The sequence below is a fragment of the Fringilla coelebs genome (assembly GCF_963513975.1).
Source record: "Fringilla coelebs genome assembly, chromosome: 2".
NCBI classification, from domain to species: Eukaryota; Metazoa; Chordata; class Aves; order Passeriformes; family Fringillidae; genus Fringilla; species Fringilla coelebs.
This window is the reverse complement of record NC_140029.1, coordinates 8,104,758-8,127,939: the sequence shown is the minus strand read 5'-3', so window position 1 is coordinate 8,127,939 and position 23,182 is coordinate 8,104,758. Positions and strand designations below refer to the sequence as shown.

At 42.0% G+C, this 23,182-nt stretch overlaps 1 protein-coding gene across 2 annotated transcripts in view; it reads left to right on the top strand.

Annotated features, from left to right (window-relative positions):
- The first annotated feature begins 1,715 nt into the window (after positions 1 to 1,715).
- The window catches only part of USP9X (ubiquitin specific peptidase 9 X-linked), a 101,163-nt gene continuing 79,696 nt past the window's right edge, over positions 1,716 to 23,182 (top strand). For both annotated transcript variants that reach the window (XM_084201478.1, XM_084201477.1), the window contains exon 1: positions 1,716 to 2,052. The gene's annotated coding sequence lies outside the window, so the exon portion shown is untranslated. The remainder of the gene's footprint in view (positions 2,053 to 23,182) is intronic.

Genomic DNA, 23,182 nt, shown 5'->3' with positions numbered 1-23,182 from the left:
ACAAGCATTATAGGTGCAGCTATTTTAAATGTTTTCACTGGAAAACAAAATGGATTAATGGGAAATAGGAGGAAAAGCTGAAAGTAGTTGATAAGGGACAAAAAAGGAGGCCACAATACCATGCCCAGAAGCATGAAAATCACACAGATAAAAGGGCTGTTTGATATGATTCCATGTTTTTCTAACCCAAACACGAAAGACTTACACTTGCAAACTTTCACCATGGTAATGGCTTGTTTTTATTGTTGAAGAATATGCATATACAGCTATTCCTTCAGTAAACAAACTGTTGCATTTGTACAGTGATGAAGCAGCTGCATCCTTGTTTTGTTTACTGAGTGGCTAACACAGCAACATATTTCAGATTTCCATCCCAAATCATACCATCTAATGATCAGCAAAAAAACTAATAACTCTACTAAATTGGGAAATATCAGAACTTATCACTACTCGATTTTGAGCTCCAGCTTTTTACTGAAAAACACCCACCCAATTGTTCAATCTTCTGCAATGAGCAATTGTTTTTTTAGTCTTTCTTTCACTTCCTGCTCCGAAATTCTTGAATGATGTTGTTAAAATGAGACTTTGATCTTGGCATACAGACTAACAAAACTTTAAGCACCACTTCAGGTATTCCTGAAGTCCGAGTTCGCCATATCTGGCACACTTCTATCCTGCCCCAAGCATCCTTTCCCGTTTTCCCAGGTTTTACATCCAGGCTTGAAGTCCTCCCGGTCGCTATATGAAGCACGTACGGACTGGAGTTCTACCGATCTCCGACTGCGGCCATGTAAAGGCAGACGTATCAAAGAAACGAACCAAAGAATCACAGAATATTCAGAGCTGGAAGGGACGCATGGAGATCATCGCCTCCAACTCCAGGCCCTGCGCAGGACACCCTGAGAGTCACCCATGCGCCCCGAGCGCCTTGTCCCAAGGCAGCCTGAGCTCTGCCAGGCTCGGAGCTGTGCCCGCTGCCCCGGGGAGCCTGCAAGAGGAACAAAAGCTCCGTTCAGCTTTCAAAAAGCGCCGGTGTTCCCGAGCGGGGTGCCGGCTCTGCTCTGCTCTGCCCTGAGGGCCGGAGCCGGAGCCGCCCGCGTTCCCGTCCCGCTCCCGTCGCGGCCCCAGCGCGGCGGGAGACGGCCGCGCTGACGTCACCGTCGTCACCGCCCTGACGTCACCATCCGGGCCCCGGCGCGCGCCCGGCGGCGCGGCGCGGGCCACAATGGAGAGCGCGCGCGCGCCCAACCGACGCGAAACAGGCCCCGCGCGCGCTCGCGCGCCGCTGGCCGTGCGTGTGTGTGTTTGTGTGTGTCCCACAGCCCTCGTCCTTCCCTCACCGCCGCTCCCGCCCCGCACACGGACATACGGGGGGGGCCGGCCGGGAGCGGTGGCCCCGGGCGGGCACACGGGCAGCGCGTCACCGCCGCGCTCGGGTGGCCGAACCGCCGCCGCGCTGGGCCGGGTGCGGAAGGCGCTGCCGGCGCCGCCATCTTGCCCACGGGGCCCCGCCAGACGCGGCTGCGCCGCCGCCGCCGGGAGCGCGAGGAGCCGCCGCCACTGCCGCCTCCCTCCGCGCTGCCTCCCCCGCACCGCCGAGCCCTGAGCGCGGAGCTCCCGCCGCCCGGCCCGGCCCCGCCACCCCCGCCCGGCCGAGCCCCGGGCGCGCGTCCGCCCACCCCCCCCGCGTGCGCCCGGTGCCCGGACGGGGCGGAGCGGAGCGCGCAGGCCCCGGCCCAGCCCCAGCCCGAGCCCAGGCAGGGCCGCCGCCGCCGCCGCCGCCGGGCAGCAGCTGGTGACGCAGGAAAAACGCCCCAGAGAGAGAGAAGCGCTCAGGGCCGGCACCCGGAGCGCGGGCAGCGGCGCCGGATTTGCCCTCCCGCTTCCCGCCGCAGCGCAGCCGAGTGGGAACCGGGGGAAGCGGAGCCGCCCCCTCAGAGCCGCGGCCTGGCATGAGACCGTGCCCCGCCGGCCGCCGGGCATGAGGCAGCGCCCAGGAGGGCTCCGGGCCGCCGCAGCAGCCGCCGCGGGACGAGGGGAAGCGGTGCGGGGGTGAGTGCGGAGCGGTGCCCGGGCGGGGCCGGGCAGCTGTTTGTGCTCCCCGGGGATGGGGCTCCGCGGGCCGGGGCGCGGCTGGGGGCGAGGACGGAGCTCCCCGGGACCCGCGGGGCGTGAGGCGGCGGCAGCGCCTCCCTCGGAGCCCCGGCGTGTCGGCCCCGCACCGCCGTGTTTTGGAGGGCGAGGGAAAATGGCTGACGGCTCCTCATCCCCGGCTGCCGGCGGGGGGGAGCACCCGGCGCTCTCGGGGGGCTCAGGCCGTCTCTCCGGGGCCCCACTGGCCGGACCTCCCCGCTGAGGAGGGCCCGGTGCGTCCCCGCAGCGCTGCACCGGCATCGCCTCCCCTGGTTCTCGCTTCCCTTCGCCCCGAACGCCATTACTGAGGTGGAGTGATTGGGGCCGCGTAGGCCCGGGCGACGCCTGGAAATCAGGCCCTGCCGAGGCGCTTTTCCCGACGGTCTCAATGAAATCCACCAGCAGCGGCTCGTTCACGCCCGCTGTAAACACTTAACACGTAGGCCACTCCTCTGGCCTCGGCTTCCAGCGCCCCGGCTTCCATGTACGAAAAACGTTCGTGGCTTTTTCATCTAATTCCTGCAGTTCACCGCGCCGCTTCTCCTCGGAGTTGTGTCTTAAGGGCTTGTCTGTAGCGATTTATTTTAGGCAGGACAGCCCTCTTCCCTTGCCCGACGTGTATGGCAGAGGTAGTTGCGTGTAGTTTGGCCGCAGATACTCACTGTTATTGTCCTCGAGAAAACGATTTCACCAGTTGGGTGGGTTGTTGGGGTTTTTGTGTGTTAGTTACCACTGTGTTAACATGTGCTGTCCCACTTTGTGCAGCTTTGTTTGTATACGGTGGGAATAGCTTTTGAAAATTACTTATTTTGTTCTTGAGTTTTTTTTTTTTCTTGTAGAGGTATCCAAAAATGTTGGGGTAGTTTTTAAGATGTCATATTTAATTTTCAGCTTGCTCCTTCAGAAGTCCAGTTAGGTATTTTGAAGGTTTGCAGTAGCTCGCAGCTGTACAGGAAAAAAAGAACCTTTCAGAAAAGAATTGTTCTAATTAAATGTTCAAAGGACTCCCAGGCTCACTGCAGACATATTGTGTCTGTCTCAGCTGTTTTCATGTTATCTGTACAACTCGGTTTATATTCGCAGTTTTGCAGCTGTGTTCATATCACTGGACGTTTGTATCAGCCTAAAGACCCTCTGAAGTCGCAGGCTCAAAGCCAGCACAAGGCCTGCTTTTGCTGACCTACTTGCAGAACTGGGGCCTGTATTTTTTTTTAAAAGTTGTTGAATTGAGATACTGTTATGCATTCTTCAGTATACTTGTGGCAACACTTGCTATGACAGATCACGTAAGCTGGGTCTTTCAGCAGCTTCTCAGAGGCCTGACAAATGGGTGGTAAAATTGTTACATTTAGGATGGGTGATTGGGGGATTGACCTTTATTGATTATGGAATAGAAACAGTGTCCCTAGTAAGAAAGGGTTAGGGGTGACTGAAAGCTGTAGGCAGCTAACTTTATTATTCATATTGTACTTAGGAATTTTCTTTTTTCATATTTTACTTGAGAAACTGTCAGGCCTCCCCACCAAAACTGTTGCTGATCAAGTTGCATATTTATTTAAGCAAGTCATAGATGAGGGTGTCGGTTTGTTTGTTTGGGTTTTTTTGTTTTGTTTTCTAAAACAATACTTTTGATTCTTGGAGTTGAAGTTATGTTTATTCTTTGAACCAACAAACTACAGTAGCTGATACCAAGAATTTCAGGGAGGCATATCGAATACATGCATTGATTGTTCTGTTGCAATACACCAGACAACAGTGATACTTAATGATAGCTGTGTACAAAACCCAAAAACATAATCATAAGGCTGCAGTGGAAGAAACTCAAATTATCAGCATGTTTATGGGGAGGGAGTTAACCAGAAATAAATGTAAGATTGTATCACAGTAACTTTTCCCTCTCCAGAGGGTCTTATACTTTCCTTTTGTGTAGTTTTCTTCAGGGTGTTTCTTTTGGGAAGCTTCTGTCTTAATCTTGCCTGGCTGCTTCTTCATGCCTTGCAGTATTTGTGGCAATTTGTCTGCCCATGGAATTGACAGGAAGACTACATCTGGAGGTGGTAATCAATAAAGATAGTGGTAGCAAAACTGTTTTCCATCTCTGTGGAACACTGTCACCCTTACATAAACATTTTATTCCCCACGTCGTGATGTCTTTGTGCTCAGACCAGTGCAACTACTTGGTGTTCTAAAGGCACTTTTAGGTTTCTGCATTTTATTAATATGCTGAAATTTGTAGATGAGAGACTCAAAATAAACTAAAATAGTTATTAGTGTCTATTTTGCAAAATTGAATAGGCTTCTGAGAAAATAAAGGTACCTGTTCTGAGACATCTTATATTTGAAATTAAAATTAGTTTAGGACCTTCCAGTATGAATACAGCCTTGGGTAAGAATGGATAGGAATTAATTTATTGATTAGTTTGAACAATTTATTTTTAAATGTCTTTGAAGTTCTGTTCCTGTCAGGTGTGTATTGAAATTATATTAAATTCCATGGAAAGTATTTCTGCCCTTCCTGCTATGGTTTAGACAAGTTCAGAACTTATTTCAGATATTTGAATGGAAAGTACTTTGGTGTTAGGCATACTCTGAGTGTAGAGAAGTATCTGTATATGTGTATATAAATGTGTGTGTGTATGTATGTATATACTCACTTTTTTTTTTAAAGAAATACTGTTTTATCTATTCTAAGAGATCAAAAATAGGTATATTTCGAAAGCATCCAGATCAAGATAGCCTCATTTGTGAAGTAAATGGATGAATGAATCAAGGGTTCCCTTACTGTTTTTAACTTGAAGCAGAATTTTATTTTTTTAAGGAGACTCCAAACCCTGCAAAACCCTTGAAAATATAGTACTTACTTTAATTGTTTCTCTTGTAATCACAAGAGCCTTGCTTGTCCAGCACTTGCAGAGACCAGTGTGAAGATATAGCAAACTTTGCTGGATTTTGTGTTAATTTGAAAAGTTGTAAATGTGAAGGCTTTTGTGTGCAGTTGTTTGCTGGATGAGCATTAATAGTAGTCTAGATGTGGATTCTCTTGTGCAGGTATCTTAAGTTTTTCTTATGTGAACGTGTCTTCTCTTCAACCTCTGTGTAGCTGCACCAAATTTTATTGTCCATATCACCCCTGTTGATAAATCAGAATTCTAAGTTTAAAGCTGTACTTCAGGGTATGTTTTGGGAACACAGCTTGGTAGTGTCTGTCTTTCATTGTAGTCCTTGTCTTTTGCAAAGCTGGCAGCAGTGTGTGCTGTTCCTGTAGACTTGTCTCATATCACACTGATCTGTGATCTGTAAATACACAGCATTACCTTTATTTTTTAACATAACTGAGCGTTGTTCCAATATTCCAGAGCAGAGGCCGAGAAGGTCTTTTGTTAGCACATACTTGCATGCAGTGAGACTTGAATTTTTCTATCTGGGAAGTTGGAGCTACTTCAGATTCTGTGTTAGAAAAACAGTGGCTTTTTTCCATGTATTAAATCTAGTTTTTTGTTCTCTTACTAATGTAGGAACATCTGAAAGTTCTCACACTCTTATTATGAAGGCCACAATTCATTGTGAGTTCCCTTTTCAGAGCAGTTATGTTGTATTGGCTGGTTCTCTTATGCTTAGGGCTAGAACATGACTTGAGAATACAGTTAACAGAGGTTTCCTCTGCACTTGGGGATTTAGATATTTTGCTTAGAGTCTTCACTAGATAGGGCAGAAAACTGTTCTGTCACCACCTTGTACCCTCAGAATGTCAACCGCTGCCTTTCTGATGCAGTGCAGTGCCCACCTGAGCCCATTGGTGTGTTGAGCATGTTCTGTAGATCTGGGTTGGTAATTTAAAATGGGGTGTTGGTGACATTACAGGAGAGCTGTTAATAACTGTCCTCACTGTAGAGGGTAGGAGGAAAGTAAGTAAGGTCTTAAAGTAGCCAGTTGTGACTTGGTATTAAAACTTTTTGCTTCTCTTTCAATTTTTGGGGTTTTTTTTTTCCTTGAGGGAGCTTAACAGCACAACTGGTTTCTTCTGCATTTCTGTTGTGAATTTTCTAGTATTTGCTTTGTTTTATAAGAAGCCATTAGTTACTAATTTTATTTGAGAGTTGAATTTAGTCTGCTTGTTATTAAGGCTTTTTGGTTGCAAGTTGTTGACACGTTTTCAAATAAAAATTATAATGCTTGAAATGAAAACCACTGGGATATAGGTATGTTCTCAAGCTTGCTTTTTAAAAAAACATTGTGGATACATGATTTTCTTAAAGAATTAGTTACTCTTGACTGTGAGAATGAATACTTGATTTTGGTTAACTTTGTGTCAGTACAGCTCTGAAAGGGGTCCATGGGATGTAGATTTAAGATCTAGGTGTATTTTGAACGCTGGTATTATCAACTATTTTCATGAAGTCAGATTGAAGATGCTTTGGAAGTAATGGGTAACTATCAGGAAAGTTACTGTGGGAATCTTTTATTTGTAGCATCCTTGATCTGCTTACAAACCCACTCTGTAACCCTGTTTAGTGACTTAGTTTTCTTTACACATGTAACTGCTAACAGAAAAATGTGATTTTCTTGCATTTAGATCTTTGCATGGACATTTCAGCAAATCCAACTGTTTGTTAGTTAGCATTCAGCTGTGGATTTACTCAGAAGAGGGGAATTCCACATTGCATCATTCCTTAGAGATGTGCTTTTTTTCCAAATTCCGTTTTTAAGCTGGGATTCAAGACTGTGTGGAAGGCAAGACATCCTTGTTGCGTGAGTTTCCTCATATCCTCTCTGTACAAATTGCAAAAGACTTCTTTTTTTAACAGAAGTGTTCAAGTGACTGCTTCAAAGTAATGAAAAGTATGTGGAGGGAATTTCAGGGCTGTCTTTTCATTAAGCTTTCATGTAAAATACCCAAAACTCAAGTAATAGAAAATTGTCCCTAGAAGAGCCTTTAAGACAAGTAGCAGTTTTTTGTAACAGTCGAATGGCACATGCAATGACAGAAAAATGCATGTTCCAAATTCCGTAGGGTTCAGTCCTTAAGTAATTTAGTTGCTGCTTAACCTTTTCTTGAGCTTCAGCAGGACAGGGTGTGAGAAGAGGAAAAGGTTTGGTTTGTCTTAGCTGTAGCAACATGAAATGGTGAAAGAAGGAAAAAAAAATTGTTTAGAAATGTGTTCAGTAAGAAAAATCAGTAGTTGTGTGTCAGTTATGATCTCTCTGTTACCAGAGATGCTTTTTTGGTTGGAGGAGGGTGTCCTCACTGCCACTGTGCTGTGGGATAGTGGGGACAGGCCTGTGTTGGCTGTGGGTGGAACTTCAGGTTTCTTGTCCAGAAATAAATTTGACAGTGGGGTGAAAAAAAGTCTCATTTTAAATAGAAGATAGGAATGAACTTTGTCAAAACGTACTGGCATCTTGGTAAATTAACCTTGCATTGTTTATGGTTTATGTTTTTCTGTTGTTTTAGCAATCAAGTGTGTTTTTTAGTGCATTTCAACAGCACAAGTTCATGAATTTGAAAGTTAAATGAGAAAGATGTATCTGTTTAACTCAATTTATAAGTAAATATGTTGATGTAATGCTGAATTTTTGAAAAACCAAAACATTATACTATACATTAAACTATAGTTTAAACTGTATTTTGGACTTTGTGAATTTCTGATTTGGAAATAGAATATTAATTGTTTGATAATTTCTGATGTTTTATTTTAACGTGCTTTCCTGAATCCTTTAGCTGTGAGGTTTCCTTTTTTTTAATCTTAAATTGTGACATAAGTCCTCTGGAGATTGAAGATATAACTCAAGTGGCTGGTTCTCCAGTTTCAGGTTCCAGTTTTGCACAGATCTCCATGTGTGTTGACCTGTCTTTCAGACAGTGTTTTATTAACCACAGTGGGACCTTAAAATCCCAGGTGCTTTCCCTTGTATACTTACACTGTGTGTGTATATAGAAACACATGTGCACACACTCATGCAATGGGACTTTTTCTCGGATGATGTACTGATTTTTTTTCTTTGTTGAGGTGGTAATGTAGATTTCTGAAGTGCTTTACAGTTCTCTTGCCGTGTCAGGATGTCTTTGTGATAGTTTTAGTAATTAGGCAGGAACACAGCCTGAAAATTCTTACAGTGTGTGTTCTTGTAGCAGTTCAGCCAGGTTCCTGTGGTTGACAGTTTGTCACATGTCTAGTGAAGATGCAGCTGAAAACATGAATTCCCTTTGTGCCATTTGGGAAGCCTTTTTTTTTTTGACTTTCCTCCCATGTATAGGGTTGCAAAACTGAGGTTGTTTTTTGTTGTTGTTTTTTTGAGTGGATGCAGCAACCATCAGTTGAGTGATGTTCAATGAGATGGTCAGTGAGTTCAGTGGTAGTGAAGCCTTTCTGTAAGCTAATGTGTAATGAAAAAACCTCAATCAGTCCCAGCCTCTGGTTAGCAGGTGTATGGCTGGAATTTTTCAGTTACCTGCACCATTCTGAGATTTTTGACTAGCTGAAGGAGGGTTTGGTAGTTCATCCTGTCATTAATGTTCCTTTTACTTTCCTGATAATGGTATGAATATTTGGGACCAGTAGAACTCGAGATATGTTGCCTGGAGGCAGCTGGAGGAGGACAGTGGTAAGTTTAGTTTCATTGTTGGCAGGTGAGAGCCAATATAAGAGTTTAATTTGAAGGTTCCACTGCACTGTGTTGGTTGATCCTTAGATGGTACTTGAGAGGATCATCTTTTTCTGAAGATGAAATTGTACGGATACTCGATGCACGGTTTGTGTCACGTTTACCCAGGTACAAGTATCACCCTGAAGGCTGAGGTGTTGTGCAGGTTATGGACTCGTGTAGGCCAGCAGTGAGTAACTCAACAGTTGAGAGCAGAGGATCAAACTCTCTCCTGCTTCGTGCTCTCAAGTATGTGCTTACACTGTGCTACACCTGAAATACACTTTGAGGACTTAGCGGTGTTGATGAGTCACTGCAGTTCTTTGTGGGTATTAAAATACAATAAATAAGTAGTAGTTCACACTTAAAATGAAGACTAACCCTGTAGTTCTACTTTCAGTTAGTCTAGCAGCAAAATTTGCTTTAAATGTGAGTTTATCGTCACTTAGGTTCTAAATTGCAGTTGTCCACTAGAATTCTTTATTCCATATATTTGACATCATCAATTTTTCTAGTGTGTTTCATCAATTTAAGTTCTTGTCTTAGAACTTCCTTCCAGAAATTAAATGGGGGGGAGAAGCCTGAACAACCATGTTGACATTTAAACAGTTCAGTTGCAATGATTTTTCCTTTGATAGGAATTGTGAAGAAGTTACTTTGGGGATACATTTCTACAGGCATAAAAAAAATTTGCTTCTTACATAGGCTGCCAAAGTGTTTGTTTTCTCTTAAGCTGTTTTCATGGTTTTTGTAATGATTTTCTCTTAATAAGAAAATATTGTTAAAAACTTTGTAGTTTGCTTCTACTTGCCTGTTTGGTCAGGTGTTAGTAATCTGCTTTCAAGGAGACTTGTCTTGTCTCTACTGAATAGCTGATGTTCTGTTTCCCCAGAATTGGTGATGCTAGGGATATACTTTGGAGACACTTTTTATCTGACTAAGAAGGTGTCTGCATTACAGACAACAACTTGTCACAGGCTGCATATAATCAGGTGAATTTTTTCTTTGCCTGCTGCATTTTTAAATAGGAGGTTGATGTTTGAGATGCCTTGTTCTTGCAGAGATTCTTGATAAATGGAAGTGAAAAGTTTGTTTTCTTCATATGATTTCATCAGGACATGGGGTTTGTATTTCAGACTGGATTTCTCAACAGAACTAAAAGCTTAGGTTTTTAAATGCGCCCATTATTAATTTTTTAGTCAAATTGTCAGATGGCTTAGTGAAGTTACTTTAAAATTGTGTGATGAAAAAAAATGATGCAAAGACCCTCAGGAAAAAATTATGAATCATGGTCTATATAAGCATTTTATAATCATTTAAGAACCATTTAGGGGGATAGTAAATGGATCCTGTGATTCAACCTGGCCTTGAACACTTCCAAATAGGTGACATCCACAACTCTGGGCAACCTGTTGGAAGTGCTTCACCACCTTCGCAATAAAGATTTTGTTCCTAGCCCCTCATCTAAAGCCACTGTCTTCCAGCTTAAATCCATTCCCTCTTGTCCTGTCTCTACGTGCCCTTGTCAGAAGTCCCTCTCCAGCTTTTTTCAAAGTCCCCTTTATGTACTGGAAAGTGCTTTAATGTCACTCCAGAGCCTTCTCTTCTCCAGATTGGGCAACCCTAGCTCTCAACCTCTCTTTATGGCAGAGTTGCTCTGGCCCTCTGGTCCTTTTCCTGATTTCCTCTGGACCCACTCCAGCACATCCATATTGTTCTTGTGCTGGGGACCCCAGGGCTGGACACAGCACTGGGGGTGGGATGTCACCAGAGCAGGGAACAGAATCCCCTCCTTCACCCTGCTGCCCACACAGCTTTGAATGCAGCTCAGGACATGTTTGGCTTTCTGGGCTGTGAGTGCACATTGTCTGGGTAATGTTGTGCTTCCTGTCCCCCAGCACCCCCAAGTCCTTCTCAAAGCTGCTCTCATTCCATCCTTTACCTGGCCTGTACTTGTCTTTGGGATTACTCTGACCCACAGGTTTGCACTTGGTCTTGAACTTCAGGTTCCTCTAAGTTTATATAAACATGGAAATTGGGGAAATAGGAGAATGAAGCTTGTCATTAAACTGGTGTTCCCCTGCCCGCCCCTGAATTAGGAGCTCCTCCTCCCATTGGATCCTTGACTCATTCAGTCAGACGGAATTGGATTGCCATTCAGTATTTGTGGAATCAGTCTAAATACTGAGTAGAATTATTCCTCTGTTAATAAAGAAGCTTGATAGGTTCTTTAGGGTGTTTCTATTCTCATCCTGTACATTACCCAATCATTAATCAAAAAGCTTGTGTTGTCTTTGTGTTATTGATGAAGAACTGAGACACAGAGGCTGTGAACTTCAAACCTACCTCCTGTCATAGCTTTTCAGTGGATTTTTGTTAGATATTCAGGTGTTACACAGTTTTGTTGACTTAAGTTTCTGTTGTGCCTTGTCCCTCTTTCTCGGTTTTCTCTTTCTTTCAATACCAAGAAGAATGAGAGGAAGACAAAAAGGTGAATCTGAAAAAGGCCGATGTGTTCTCCAGCAATGTTTTTGAAGAAGACATAGATTTAACTTTGTGGATTTCTATAAGCTGCCTTATAAGCCAGAGATTTCCCTTTTATTTCTGAGGTTCTGTTTCTTTCCCTATAAAACATCATTAAACTTCTGTGACAAATAAGGTACAGACAATTTTTCTTCCTGGTGCCTCAGTTGATTACTGTTTACCCAGGGGACTTAGTTCAATGGAAATGAAATTACAGTGGAAACCAGATTACTCTGAAAATTCCAATTAGGTAGGAGAAAAATGACAAATTCAGCCTTTGACAAATACAGAGAACATGATGTGTCTGTCTCTCATGCAATTTTGTTAAATGAAAACTTGTGAAAAACTCCTAAGATGTTGTCTGTCACAGTGGATGTAGCTGTTGTACTCAGCTATTCATGCTCTGTCAATTCTACTTCCATTTTGGTTTTTGCCTGAGCTTCCAGGTAATGTTTGACTTGAAGAGTTTTGCTTACAGTTTCATACAGTTTCATAGTTCTGGCTTTTTTTTTTTTTTTTTTTTTTTTTTTTGTTGCTGTTGTCATCAGAAGTAAAATTTCTGCCACTTTCTGTGTTTTACAACTTCGGTGTTACCTGCTGTGGCTTTGTCATTAAGTTGTCTGCTTATAGTGAGAATATTCAAAGTATTACTGCCAAATAATTTTCCTGACTCATTGTGATCTGCTGAGTATTCCACTGGCTTTATCATACTTTCCAGGACAGTTTGTTGCCTTCACCTTCTCAGACTTCTTGCACTTGGCGTTATTTGCTGTGGCTGCTTAATATTTCTTTCATGACTGAACTTGTGCTGTTGGTGGACTGACATTCCTGGCATTTATCATCTGCTAAACAGCTTTCTCTGTGTGCATTTTCCTGTGGTATCCATTGTGCTTGGGAAGAATTTTGCTCTTTATGACTTTTCTGTGTTGTGAAGGCTCATTTGTGCTGTAATGTACATGAACCTTGATTATATATTAGTTAAATATGTGCTAATTCTAATTGACTGTATTCTGTTTCCTTCCCTTTCCCTTCTCTTCTAGGGTGCAATTTCATGAGAGATTTGCAGTGATGCTGAAAGAGTTGGTTCTATTCATGGTTGTGTGTTCTTCCTGTTTCTCCTGCCATTGTTAGTGTTCATATGGCTTATGATATGGCAGCTGAAAACTAAAATTATTTTATTCCTAACCTCCAGTTACCTTTCAGCCAGCTTGGCTTCATGATCTGGCTGGTGATGTAGTGATGCAAGGGCTAATTCCATAGTGGTGAAAAAATGGTTAGGATGGAAGCCAGCAGGATTGCCCTCCTTCCCTTCTTTTCACAGTGGAGACTTCCCTGATTTCAAACAGACTGAGAGGCTTTACACTGGCTGAAGGCTTGTCCATGTGCAGAAATATAATGAGACTTATTTTCTAAAACTTACCAGGATATAATACTTGTACTGGGGGATGAGATTGCTGTTGCACACTGAGATTCCAATGGTAGAAGCAGAATAGATCCGCGCACACACTGTGGTAACAAAGCCACCTTATTGGACTTCTGTCACTCTCACATGGTGCTGGTTTAAGCACTGTCCCTGAGAAGAACAGGTCCAGTGTTCCTCTTGTCTCTCCTGGCCTCTTGGTAGGCTCAGCTGAGAAGAGGGATCTTCGTAGGCTGTTTTGGACTAAAGGGAGGGCTCATGAGCAAGGGGGTTTCTGGGATTGGCAGTTGATGGGATTATTTCAGTGCAGGGAGAACAGCGGCAGTGTGTGTTGTGGATTTTTTTATTTTGTGTGTGGTGGGTTGTGGTTTTTTTGAATGACTTTCTGGTTTTCAGATAGCTGCAGCAGAATTCTTAAACCCATCCTCAGCCCTTATGATGATTGTTTTCTCCCTTAGTTGATTGTTTTCTCCTGCATTTCTCAGTAAAGAGGGTTACGACATGCTTTTTCATAGGCTTTATGGATGCAGGAATACTGTGTTTCTGGGACAGTGGTTGTCACTTCTTGGTGCTGTGGGGGGGAGTGAACATAGTGGAAATAATTCTCCTATTTCCAGCCCTGCTTTGTTCTTAGTGTACTTTCTAGGGGCTTCTTGTTCCTTTCCAACCTCCTCTGCTATGTATCTTTTTGCATTTATATCAAACTACAGCCTTTTATGTTGGCAGAAGGAACATGAAGACAGAAGACACTGCTGTTCTGTTGCCACTTCTTACTTCCCTATAGAGAGGCCAAGATTTTTAAGGGGAGTTGTTACACAAGTTCTCTGGAGCAGGTGGATAGTTTTCAGGGATTTCTGGAGCATTCAGAGAGCATTCTGGAGCATTTCAGGGATTTCTGGAGCATTCATCTGCCTAGGAAGATGGGCTTGTATGAGTTTGGTTGGAATGGAGCACGTTTAAGGCAGACAATATTAAAAGACATGAGCTATCATCTTGTAACACCTCTAGGGAGCTTGTGCAAACTTGATTTTTCAGGCTAAGTATCTTCTGACTGAAATGGTTGTAAGGCAGCAGAAAATGTCAAAATGTTTACTTGCAGTTATCTGGCATGGAGCACTACAAAAACCGCCAGGCCGAGTAGGCAGTTGATACGTTGAAACTAGTTGGAAGTTTGGCTAAGTTTGTTAAATAGTTGTGAAGAAGCTTATTGAAACACAAATTTTAATGCTGGTGTCACTTTCTACTGTGTTAGAGATATTTGAATTACACTTGACAATGATGATGGTAGAGTTGGGTTCTTGTGCTTGCTTTGTACTGATTAAACATAACAAGAAAAGTAGAGTTTAAAAACAAGTGAAATTAACACTAGTACAGTAACAGGAATGCTTAGATATTTGAATTTAAAGCACTTAAAAATATCTAGGTATTTCACAAAGTTGTTTTTTTCATGATTCAAGAATGTAATCTGCTTCCAGCTTAATACCTGTGTTAGGTGTTATATCATGCTTTAATTATTTACAATTAACCAAGCAGTAAGTTGTATTGGTTTTATGCATTGTGTGAAAATTTCCATGTGTTGATAATGTCACAGAATATTAGATGTAAAGACTACTACTAATTAACATGAAGTGAGCCAGAGGGGCTGAGCCTGATTTTTGCAGGCCAGTTTTAAACTCCACTTTTCTGCCAGAATCTTTACAGTCCAGTTGTGGTGTTGGCATTGGGTGCTGCACACCATGGTGACGCAGCAGGAGCTGGGCATAAGCAGGGTTTAAGAAACAGTGCACAAGTAACATGTAACAATAACATTGTAGTAATATCCCTAATTTACTGGCTGAATGACTTCAGCCAACATTTCAAATATTTATAATCCTGAGTTTTGCAAAGCCTTAAGTGCAGTATATATACTATAAATAAGGCCATGTTTTAAAGCTGCAAGTGGGACAAATCTGCAAGATGCCATTATCCTTCCCTTCAGATACTTGAGAAAGAATGAAGGTAGCAAAAGCTGTTCTGCACTTACCAGTGGCCTCATAAAATGCATGAATCTCATCAGAAATTACAGAATCCACAATGTGTTTATATATCTCAGGAAGAAACCAAGGCCAGGGATGGCACTGAACATGAGTGAGGATTTGGACCTCAGTATGGTTTGGCACAGTCTTGCAAGCATGGAATGTTGTAGAGTTATTTCATTTTTTATTCTGTTCTGTAGGAAGAATTGGAGTTGTGAACAGTATTAAATGGCTCTAGTATCTCAAAGGAAGTGTTTTGATTTAAGCTTTTCTAATTAACTTTTTTAGGTTTTTGTCTGCAGTTAGTATTATCTGTAATCCTGAGGCAGTTGGACTAGATGATCACTGGAGGTCCCATGCAGATGAACAAAAGAATTATATTCTTAAATATTCTTATGATCGAAGGAGGAAGTAGATACCTCATGATTTTAGCTTCATCAATCCTGCCTACAAAATTGTGTTTTAAAAAAAATCTGAGCTTTCTTTGTGAACCCTGCAGCAAAAGAAGGAAACCGCATCCAAGGAAGTTTCAGAGGTTTATCTTCTGCTAGAGCTAGGGTACAAAAGTTCTTAAAAATTATGAAGGATTTGTGCCCCACTCATAAAAAGAAGTGAGATATTCTGTGGATGTCTTTTGGGATTTACAGGACCCACGTTCTTCTCTAGTTAACAGTAGGACCTGGCTCAGAGAGACGTTATAGAATCTAATGCAACCTAAAATAACAGCAAAACCTTCCTGCAAGCTGAAGTACTATCAGTGGCTTCACTGCTACCCTCACAATATTTGATACAAACCCCAATATTTTTAGCAAGTTAAAGGTCCAGGCATCTGATGATGAAAAGAGCCTTGAGCATTGCCAGGGTTGGGCATCCACAGCCTCCATGGGTAGTGTGTTCCAGTGTCTCACCATCCTCAAACTGAAAAATTTCTTCCTAATATTTAACCTAAATTTCCTTTCTTTCAGTTTGTGTCCATTAGTCCTTTTCCTGTCACTGCCATTCCTGATGAAGAGTTGTTCTCCAGTTTCCCAGTTGCTCTCCAGACCCCCTTCAGATATTGGAAAGTTGCTGTGAGGTCTCCATCAAACCTTCTCCAGGCTCACCAGCCCAACTTTCTCAGCCCTTGTTAGGGAGATGCTCCACTGCTCTTAGTAACTTTGTGGCCTCCTCTGGACTTGCTCCAACAGCTCCATGTCCTTGTTATGGGGACACCAGCACTGTACACAGCATTCCCAAGTGGGGTCTCACCAGAGCAGAGTAGAGGAGGAGAATCAAATGATGTTAGAGACTACATAAATTTATGTACTGCATTGTAACACACTTGTCTGATTAAATTCACAGGAAAAAAATAGAGTTAAAAAAATTAACCTTTACTGAGTGAAACCAGAATTATTAACATGATTTTAACAAACAGGAACCCATTCCTAGCCAAACCCTTCACCTAGCAATTCACGATTTCATACTGTTAATATATTACCAATTACATGGATAAAACTATAAAATTACTAGTAAATATTGCACATGGCACCCAAATGAATGGGGTGACAAACAGTGAGAGCACATCACAGAGTAATATGAGTTATCTGGTAAGCCTGGCACAATAAAATGTGCACCAACATAGCCAAGTGTCAGGTCATTTACCTAAAAAAAGCACATACAGAAAACTGTGTGTATATTGGTGAACATGACAAAAAACAGTCAGTTATTTTACAAAAGGAACTGTCTGTGAACACCACAATCGTATGTTTCCAGCAAAAATAAATCTTAGCATTGTTTTTTTAATAGAAACATATAATTTTGGTCACAGAACTGATAAGAAAATTGTGAATTACAGTCTTTTACATCTAGAAAAACTAAGTAGCCAAAAAGTTCTCCCCCCACACCAATTTGCTATTCCAGTGAGATGAGAGTGCAGTGGCATGAATCAAATATCTGAGCCCATTACATGAGAGACCATCCATTGCCAAGGTAGCCTGGCTGTTCTGGGGTTTGCAACTATTTATCTACTCCCTTGCAGTTAGGGAATAAAGATGTCCTTTTAAGATTGCTGTTTCTATTCTCTTTGACTTTTGGGCTTATCAAAGAAGAAAAAGAACTGAGAAATCAGCAGACAAGAACTACACAAACTGTACTTTTCACTGGCATTTTCCTTTCAAAAAAATCAGAACTGCCAATCAGGCACTCAAAATCAGGAAGAGCAGGAGAACCTACCTTTTCCTCCAGCTTTTGAGAAGTGGTACAGCATTTCCTCCACATGACACATGACATGGCATCTCCTCCTTGGTTCTGAAGCCCCAATTTATAAATATAGTAAGGCATTATTTTAAGCTAGGAGCTTTTAAGCTCTGTGTTCTGTTCAAGAACAGAACCAGTGTGTTTTGCAGGTCTTTCAGCTTGTGCTGCAAGGAAACACTTGACTGCTTGAATTAGCACACAGAGCTAAGAAAAGCAGCTGATACCACTACCACCTATATATAGATACACTTTCAATTAAGAATAATGTACATGCAGAGAAACCATCTCTAAACAGAACTCCTAAAGCACAAATGATAAAGAGTAACATATTCAGTAAAAGTGTTCTTTGTGCAAGTGAAAAGGGAGGATGCCAGATGCATTCCCAGAATACTGGGACTGTTTTTGCTGAAGTGTGATTGAACTTTGATGATAAATTTTGGTCCATGACTTGCAGAGGTGTAGCTGTCACATCCATTTTTGAATTGGATGAATTCAGGACCAAACTGTGGGTTTAGCAATCAGAAGTAAGGGACCAAGAGCATTTAATCAGTCTTCAGTGCAAACTTTAGACATGCTATTTTCTTGAAGTAGTGACAGATGTAACGATACAATAACAATTACTCCATAGATGATAGATTACCAACTCTGATTGTATTCCTTGTCCTTCCCTGAACTGTTCTATGGCTGCCTGAAAAGGACTGGGTTTGCAGTTGGACCTGAGGTATCAGCTCAGTCCTGATTGGCTCTATTGCCAAGAACATGTTTTTTGGGTTGCAGAAGGACAGCTTCATGCATAAACAAACTGTAGCATAATTGGAAAAAATATAACAGTGTGAATTTGGCCTGACTGGAACAAATTATATTCTGAAGTTCTTTTGATTTTTTTTTTTTTGTTTTAGTTTTGAAAGTATTTCCTATTGTAGCTCGTTCTATTAATACTAAGGTGAAAGGAAGTCTACCCACTTCGCATGTTCATTGGGAATTCAAGAAAAGGGCTTTATAGTAAGTGAAAGTCATGGTTCAAACAATTTAAGCATTTTAATATAAATTTTTGCATGTACTAGATAGAAGTTACTTAGTAAGTTTGCTTTTCTTACATTCCAGTGTGTGCATTTTCCAGTGCTTTTTATATTTACTGGATTCTGTTCTTGAAAAGTCTGGAGTTTTTTACTGTCACAACTACAATTTTCATCTCCTATCATAAAACCCCATATTATTTAGGTACTTATCAGTGCCTTAAATGTAGTTTTCTTCATTGCTGGGAAATGTTTAGACTAGTAGTTTAAAAAATAGAATTTTAGGGGCTGAACATTTATGTTCCTCTTCTTCTGTCTGAGATACAATGAATATCCTTGAGGATGTGTTTTGATACCAGTTGAACCAGTGTGACTCCCAGTGAAAGCTCCTGAGAGTGAAGGAGTGGTTGTACAGGATGAGAGGCCCAGTCTTGCTCAGCACTTTTTCTGTGACAGCAGCCTGGGACGTGCACCTATGGCAAAGCATGACAGCAGAGCCACAGCTCCCTGAAGGGAACTCAGTTAATTGTCTTAATGTTTAGTGGATTTTTGTCTAAGGCATTGACTGGGTGCTGTATATTTGGATTTGTCTCTGTTTACTGTCACATGAGCTAAACACTTCAGAACAGGAGCTGAAACTGTTTTTTCCATCTGAAATGGAAAAAATGCCAGAATGAAGTGTGTGATCTGAAGGCCTGTCCCTTCATTATATTATTTGTGAAAAAGCATCATGTGCTGTAAGTAATCAGGGATGCACTCTCTGACTGTTACATGTCCCAAGAATTATTGGCAGGTGAATGTCTCTTGGAGAAAGACACTTGCTGCTGCTCTCCAGTTCCTTTTCAGGGCCTGGCCTTCAGCAATTACTGCTTTGAAGCAAGACAGTCCTTTGATGTAAAGGGTTTCCTTTTTTTATTTAAGTCTTTTGGGAAGTTACTCCATGTGCAAGCATCTCTCTTCTGAAGACACACTGACGTGCTTGGGAGTGTTCAGCCTGGAGAAGGCTCTGGGGACACCATAGAGCCCCTCCTAGTATGGAGAGGGGGCTTACAGGAAAGGCATGTGGTGATAGGACAGGGAGAATGGCTTTAAACTGAGAGTAGATTTAGAATAGATGTTAGGAAGAAATTATTTCCTGTACTGAAACACTAGTGTGTTTCACTGTAGTGAAACAGTAGTGTTGCACAGACAAGTTGTGGATGCCCCATCCTTTAAAGTATTGAAGGCCAGGTTGGATCAAAGAAACAGCCTGGTCTAGTGGAAGGTGTCCTGTCCATGGCAGGGGGTTGGAGCCAGATGATCACTGCAGTCCTTTCCAACCCAATTCTGTGATGCTGTGAAACAAGTTAATACATTTTGAGTATATTGGCTTTGTTGCCTTCTTGAGCTTCAAGTTTGAAAGTTCACTTTCTGTACTCTTACTGCTTGCTTAAACTCATGTGAGTGCTGCATGTAGGAGCATCTTGAACAAGGTGAAGTTGGATACTGTTAAGTAGATGTATCTTAGCTGAGCTTAGTCCTAGCACCAAGTGTTGAAATCAAAAAGAAAAGAATCTTGAAAGAACTGAAGTTATGTTTCAGGACAATTCCCCTTTATTTTGTTATCTGAATTTGAGGGCAAATAGAATTGTATGTTTACATAGATGTTCTCAATGTTCCAGAAACTTAAGCTGCCAAATGACTTAATTTCAGGTGTATGATGTGGAACGATCACCAAAAAAGGTTACTTGAAGTAACCTGGTTTTCTGTGAGAATAGTTTTAGTTTGTAACCATCACAGTTACTCAAATTCTGTCTTGTACTGTACCATTAAGACATTTATTGCTTTGAACTAATGTTGGAACCTGAAGCAGTTGACCATATACACTCACTTCTTTCGGAGGAGAAGGAGCTTAAAGGGTTGGTTTTTTTTTTTTTTTTGGTAATATTTGCTATTTGAGATAACATTTTCTGACTGCTGCTTATCAGGTATTTTTTAAATGTTGAAAGTTAGACACTTCTTGCTATTCTGAATAGTAGCTTAATGACAGGTTTTGCATTAATCATTGAATGCATTTCACTTTCACTGCATGTCAGTGTTAATGAGTGAAATGCTGTGACCTCCAGTTCTCTATTCTGATTATGTAAATAATTTCCTCCTTTCTGAAAGATACAAGGCACAGGGAGGAAAGAAAATGGAAAATGTGTGGGGGTGTCTATATGTTGTAACTACTGAATTAGGTCAGTGTTACAGATTTGGGGGAGGTGTTTCTAGTTGAAAAGTCGTTCTGGTTGAAATAAAGGCATTGGGTAGAAGTCTAGAATTTTTAAACTAGAATCACATCATAATCCTTGTGATGAGTCAGTACTTATTAAGGTTTTAAGAAGGCAGTTCCTAGAATCCTGTATGAAACAAATCAGTGCTACCTTTCAACCTCAAATTTGTATTGCTCTTAAGCCTTTTTGCGGTACGCATCACACTTGTGTTGAAGCACATCTGTGAGCTCCTGTTTCATAGGAACATCATTCTGTAAATAAATTACTGTATGGTTGTTAGAAAGCTCTGTTGTTATATGTTAAGCAACTCTTACTCTGGCATTCATTTTTACCACTTGGCAAAGTAGATTTTGTGATATATGTCCTCACTTGTGTATAACCAGCATACTTTAGTTAAAGGAAAAATAGGTCTGTTCCCCTAGACAGGGCTTAGGTAATGCTCATGAATTATAAAATGTATTTTGAGGTCTGCCTCTGTTATCTGGTACTTTGCATTTGCTTTTTTCTGTGACTCTATATTTTAAGTAGCTAATTCAGGAAAAAGGGCTGTATGTAGTGGGGTATTTCAGTTACTTTTGAAGAGGAAACTTTGAGAAGTTCAAATGAAGGCCATTCTAGAAGTCAGCTGTATTAGAAAAATATATTTGTTCCTTTATCATTGAGTGATAAAGGATGCCATCCTTTGTGTTATCCTGTAACAGAGTATTGTGTACATATTTGCTTCTTACCTACTCCTTATGCAGGAACCCACATCTGATTTTTTTTTTCCCCCTGGCTTTTGAAAACCTTGATTTCTCCCCAAAACAAAATTAACCTATTCTGCCATGTAGGCATGAGACTGCAGACTCAGTGGAAGCTGAGGTGAGGTTCAGGTGTGCAGCTGTACTGGATGGTTGAGTGTGGAAGCAGAGGCACCTCCTGGAGGATAGTGCTGTGCCTGGTGTTCTCTGTGTGGGCAGCAGGGGCTCTTGTTGAGCTCCTGGGTGGTGCCTTCTGAATGGGGACCATAGGGAGTCAAAAAATCTGTAGTTATCTTTTTCTGGAGCTAATGAAATTCCAAGGAGTCAGGTGGAGCAAATACTGGCTTTCACTTGTGATTTAGTGGTGGATCAGGGTGACAAAAGGAGATTGGAAAAACATGTCAAGTAGGAATTTTCTCAGTTGGCATCAAAAGCAAGAGTCAGTGGGATTCATTTGACTCAGTCTTCATAGCTGCATAAACGGCTTGATTAGCAGTAGTGGAGTGAGTTTGTCACTTAGCACTGAGTTCTGTCTCCATCTGGACCCTGTGTTAAAACATCCATTCACAGCTTTGGGTAATGATGGTAATTTTTTAAAATGTGACTTGTACCTCTGCTATAGGTACGAATGTATGGTCAGACTGGGGAATGAGGTACTAGAAGGCAGTGCTGCAGAAAGAGACCTGGGAGTCCTGGTCAATGGAGAGTTGAAGGTGGGTCTGCAGTGCCCTGGCAGCCAGGAGGGGCATCTGTGTTCTGAGAGGGCATCAGGCACAGCATCACCAGCTGGGCAAGGGAGGGGATTGTCCCCTGCTCTGTGGTGGCCTCGCCCTAAACTGGTGAACAATGATGTAAGAAAGACGTGAAGTTCTTAAAGAATATCCAGAAGAGGGCCATGAGGGTGGTGAGGGGTCTTGAGGGGAGGCTGTATGAGGAGCAATAGAGGGCACTTTGGTCTGTTCAGCCTGGAGGAGACTGAGGGGAGACCTCACTGCAGTTACAGCTTCCTTGTGAGGGGCAGAGGAGGGGCACGCACTGATCTCTGCTCTGACAGTGACAGGACAGAGGGAATGGCCTGAAGTTGTGTCAGGGGAGGTTTAGGTTGGATGTCAGGAAAAGGTTCTTCCCCAGAGGGTGGCTGGGGAGTGGAACAGGCTCCCAAGGGCGGTGGTCACAGCACCAGCCTGGCAGAGCTCAAGAAATGTTTGTGAATATTCTTGGGCGCATGGTGTGACTCCTGGGGATGGTTCTGTGCAGGGCCAGGAGTTGGACTTGGTGATCCTTGTGGAGCCTTTCCAACTCTGTATACTCTGTTGATTCTAGGATAGTGTGTTGAATCCAAAATCACAAACAATAGAAATTAGATGTATATAAAAACTAACATAGAGTATTCATTAGAGTTCAGATGGATTGTTGAATTCAGCTGAATTGTTCTATTGGGCTGTCTGTACGCTTATATATACATGTATGTCACTGCATCAGTTTACTTTTGTTTATAAATTAGGTATAGAGGCAATTCCTGAGCTGAGCCAAACTGTGCCTTGGTGCACTGTTACTCTAAAAAATTGAATTGAATAGTCTGAATTAAAGAAGAGATGGGAATTCAAAGTTTCATGCTTTATTAGTTCTAGAGAGGTTAAAGCAGTGGTGTGTTCTCCATGGGAATGCAGTTTGATGTTTTCTCTGAAACATAAATGGTGAATGAGTGGCTGAAAACAGGACTGGTGAACCACTGCCTTCTAATGCTGTTTAAATTGCATGAATTGGATTATGATTGCATTTACAAAAGTATGTTTGTATATTCTGTAATTAAAAGGAAAACACCTGAGCAAGGATATCCCTGCAATTGAGAACATGCCTCTGACTACAAGAAGCCCTCAGATGATTTATTGGAGATTGAACGTTTTTAGTTAGCTGCAGCATAACTTAAAGTTACTATTGTGTGTCTTGAGGACATCACATAAACTTGGAGGAAGAAGTGATGGACTCACTTAGGAAGTTAGCCTTGTGTAATGCACATGACTAAGACAAGTGAAACTGTGTAAGCCCTGAAATACGCTTTCCTGGGAATGTAATTTAAGTAATAGGCATGGAGAATCATTATTAGACTCTAAAGCAAACAATCCCTAAATAAGAGGAAGAAAAAATAGATGAGTCCTTCATGTAAATGTTTTGTATTTACTGGCATCTACAAAATTCATAA